The following is a 4,989-nucleotide window of genomic DNA, read 5'->3' as shown; positions in this document are numbered from 1 at the left end:
ATGCGTGAGGTTTTATTCACACGTGGAAACCGCTTCTCTCTGCAATTGCATGGGAGGCGGTGGGGGCATTGTCAAGGGAGATGCCTTAATGCTGTTTACGTTGATTTTTTTAAACACTTATTTCAACCCGGAGTTAAATTAAAAAAAGGAAATGTTATTCTGTCTGCGAGGGTTTCTATAAAAAAGGGGTTGATTGATTGGGCGAGTCTCCATTCGCACTTGTTCCTGAAAGGTAAACACGTGAATTATCATAGACTGTCGCCAACACATCGGAAGCGCCGGTGGAAACTGTCAGGAATATTTTGAGAGAAAACCACTTGGAATTGTTGATCTCCATCCAGGCAGCTCATCATACTACTACTAATATTTATTGCGGTATTGCAGAAGAAAGAAAATAGTAAGATAGAAGAAAATGAAACGAGATATTCGGAGAAAATTCGGAGACTCCCAAAAATCTGCGTCGAGTAGTCGTGTGACCATCCCCTTTTTTTCTAAACCAGTTTTCTTATATAATTCACACCAGTTTGCATTATTAGTAATCGGTTTCGTGAATCGCAATTAATTTTCTTGCACACTCAGCTCACGTCTCCGTTTCACTCGGGATCTGGACTTGAACAGAAGTTAAATTCTATCTATTTCCCGTCAGGAACCGTGTCTCGTGACCAAAACAAAATTAGCCTCAAGGTTAACACGCGGTGCAGTGAGGAAACGCGAGATAAAACCGCCCATGAGCTTAGTCGGGGATTTATATCGAGACGAGAACACCCATAACATTTATGAAGAACGTTCGGCGTTTATGTTTCCATTAACGCTTTTGTCGTCCTCTTCTTCGGAAGGACAAACACCCGTCCCTCGCGCTGATGGCACGGGCTTCGAACACCGACGGAAAGCGCTTCGGCCGCAAAAACAGGAAATGCTTTTGAGACGAATATTACCCTTATATCACGCTCGCCTGGGCCTCGTCGGCGGCGGGCAGGTGCGCACCTTGGGAATGGCCTTGTCGGTCTGTTTGCGCAGCTATGCGGAGTCAATGAGGTTGTGAAAAGAAGCAGGAACAGATGCCCGGCCGCCAAATACACGACGTTTGGCCGCCACGCTGATAACAGGCAGAGAGCCACGCTTTCTCAGTAATGGGAGAATGGGAAAGGGAATTTACTGGGCAAAAAGGACTTGAGGGTATTAATGCAAATTTATTCATGTGTCCATGCAGTCTAAAAGCAAGAGATGTTGGCAGAAGACTTTAAAGAAATGGTTTAAATCCCTCAGATGCAGATTTATTATGCTACCGGCCCAAAAAAAAATCCCAAAGATGCAAGGGAAATGTTTCGAATGAACTACATTTTGTCTCTTTGGTGTAATTTAGAGAAAACATATGATCTTCAGCACATAAATAGCAGTCTTTTACATACTGCTACAATGATTTTATATAATAACTGTTTATCTAAAAAAAATCCCTGACGAATATTTACACTTGCTAAAGGTTCGAAGAAAACTGACATACACGAGAGAAGAACACAACGAGAAAGTTCAGTAGCTATATACTAAATTATCTTTAAATGATTTGAAACATAGTACACTATCACAACCTTGTATCCTCTAAAGAAATGAAACTTACAACACCTACAAGAATAATAACCATACAATGCTAATTCAAATACGATGGACATATTAACACCACCACCAATAACAACAACAACAACAACAACACCAATAACAACAACAACAACACCACCACCAATAACAACAACAACAACACCACCACCAATAACAACAATAACAACAATGATAACACCACCAATAACAACAACAACAACAACAACACCAATATCAACAACAACAACTCGACCACCAATAACAACAACAACAACAACAAGACCACCAATAACAACAACGACAACAACAACACCACCAATAACAACAACAACAACAACAACAACAACAACAACACCAATAACAACAACAACAACAACAACAACAACACCAATAACAACACCAATAACAACACCAATAACAACAACAACAACAATTACCAATAACAACAACAACAACAATAATTAGAATGAGGAACCAACCATGATAGAGATGACAACAACAACAGCAACAATAACAACAACAACAATAGAATAGCAACAACAACAATATAATAGCAACAACAACAATAGAATAACAACAACAACAATAGAATAGCAACAACAACAATAGACTAACAACAACAACAATAGAATAGCAACAACAACAATAGAATAGCAACAACAACAATAGAATAACAACAACAACAACAACAACAACAACAATAACAACAACAACAACAACAATAGAATAACAACAACAACAATAGAATAGCAACAACAACAATAGACTAACAACAACAACAATAGAATAGCAACAACAACAATAGAATAGCAACAACAACAATAGAATAACAACAACAACAACAACAACAACAACAATAACAACAACAACAACAACAACAATAATTAGAATGAGGAAGCAGCCATGATAGAGATGACGACAACAACAACAACAACAACAACAACAACAATAGAATAGCAACAACAACAATAGAATAGCAACAACAACATTAATAATAGCTATAAGGGTGACTATAATAGAGATGATGGGGAGGTCGGTGGCACTGCAATGGCACTCGGATCAAACACTTTGGCGAGACGAGTGCCAACCACAACAGCTGGCGATATCTGTGCGTCATAATAGTGGGGTTTATGGCAGTTATAAAGTTATAATGATAGTGATAATAATGGTATATTGATAGTGATGATGGTGATGTTATTACGTTAGTAAGGATAAGGATAATGTCAATAGTAATGACATGATGATGATGAAAATAATGATAATGATAATAATGATTATGATAATGATAGTAGAAGTAGTAGTAGTAGTAATAGTAGTAATGATTAATGGTGATGATGATTATGATACTAATAATGATAATGATAATGATAATGATAACGATGATAATGATAATAATGATAATGATAGTGATAATAATAATGATGATAATGATAATGATAATGATATTAATAGTAATAATAATAGTAATAATAATAGTAATAATAATAGTAATAATAGCGATAATATTGGTGATAATGATAATGGTAATAATAGCGATAAAAATGATAATAAAGATAATAATAATAATAATAATAATAATAATAATAATAATAATAATAATAATAGTAATGATAATAATAATAATAATAATAATGATAATGATAATAATTACAGTAATAACTGTGACATGATAATAAAAATATGATAATAATAATGAAAGTGATAATAGTTATGATGATAATGATAGTAATAATGATAATTATAATAATAGTAATGATGATGATGATAATGACAATACTACTACTACCAATAATCATAATACTAACAATTATAATAATAATGACAATGATATTGATAATGATAAAAATGATAATGATAAAAACACACAATCAATCAGTGACCATGATTATAATAATAACTTTCCCACCCCTTCCCCCCCTTTTTAATTTACAGATGAAATAGCAATCCCTACAAAGCTGGAATTTTAAAGCCAACAAAATTATAAAATTCCTTTAATATGCGCCAACTCTCGCCCGCTAATGAATTAATATAAACGCCCCGATGCGATGTAATTCGAATGCTCAATTCTTGCTATCGCGTTTGAGTGTGATTAGGGAGAGGATTCGATTCCATTAATGAGGTTTATATTTGTGTCGGGATACGTGAGATTTAGTCTGTCGGTCTGGAGCTGAAATAAGAGGGAGGATAACGATAAGAATGATATTAACAATAAGATTAATAAAGATAATGATAATAATAATAATCACAATAAGAATGATAGCAACGGTAACAATAATCGTGACGATAATAATGATGAAAACGAGTGTTGATTATGGAGAGGATTCGATTCCATTAATGAGGTTTATATTTGTCTCGGGATACGTGAGATTTAGTCTGTCGTCCTGGCGCTGAAATAGGAGGGAGGATAACGATAAGAATGATAATAGCAATATTAATAAAGATAATAATAATAATAACAATAAGAATGATAGCAACGGTAATAATAATCGTAACGATAATGATAATAATAACGAGCGTTGATTATGGAGAGGATTCGATTCCATTAATGAGGTTTATATTTGTGTCGGGATACGTGAGATTTAGTCTGTCGTTCTGGAGCTGAAATAGTAGGGAGGATAACGATAAGAATGATAATAGCAATATTAATAAAGATAATAATAATAGTGATAACAATAAGAATGATAATAACAATAATAATAATCGTAACGATAATGATAATAATAACGAGTGTTGATTATGGAGAGGATTCGATTCCATTAATGAGGTTTTTATTTGTGTCGGGATACGTGAGATTTAGTCTGGCTTTCTGGAGCTGAAATAGTAGGGAGGATAACGATAAGAATGATAATAGCAATATTAATAAAGATAATAATGATAATAGTAGCAATGAGAATGATAGCAACGGTAATAATAATCGTAACGATAATGATAATAAAAACGAGCGTTGATTATGGAGACAATTCGATTCCATTAATGAGGTTTTTATTTGTGTCGGGATACGTGAGATTTAGTCTGTCGTTCTGGCGCTGATATAGGAGGGAGGGTAACGATAAGAATGATAATAGCAATATTAATAAAGATAATAATAATAATAATAATAATAAGAATGATAATAACAATAATGATAATCGTAGCGATAATGATAATAATAACGAGTGTTGATTATGGAGAGGATTCGATTCCATTAATGAGGTTTATATTTGTGTCGGGATACGTGAGATTTAGTCTGTCGTCCTGGAGCTGAAATAGGAGGGAGGGTAACGATAAGAATGATAATAACAATAAGATTAATAAAAAGAATAAGAATGATAATAACAATAATAATAATCGTAACGATAATGATAATAATAACGAGTGTTGATTATGGAGAGGATTCGATTCCATTAATGAGGTTTT

This window comes from Penaeus vannamei, chromosome 10 (genome assembly GCF_042767895.1).
Source record: "Penaeus vannamei isolate JL-2024 chromosome 10, ASM4276789v1, whole genome shotgun sequence".
Taxonomy (NCBI): Eukaryota; Metazoa; Arthropoda; class Malacostraca; order Decapoda; family Penaeidae; genus Penaeus; species Penaeus vannamei.
This window is presented reverse-complemented; position numbering follows the sequence as displayed.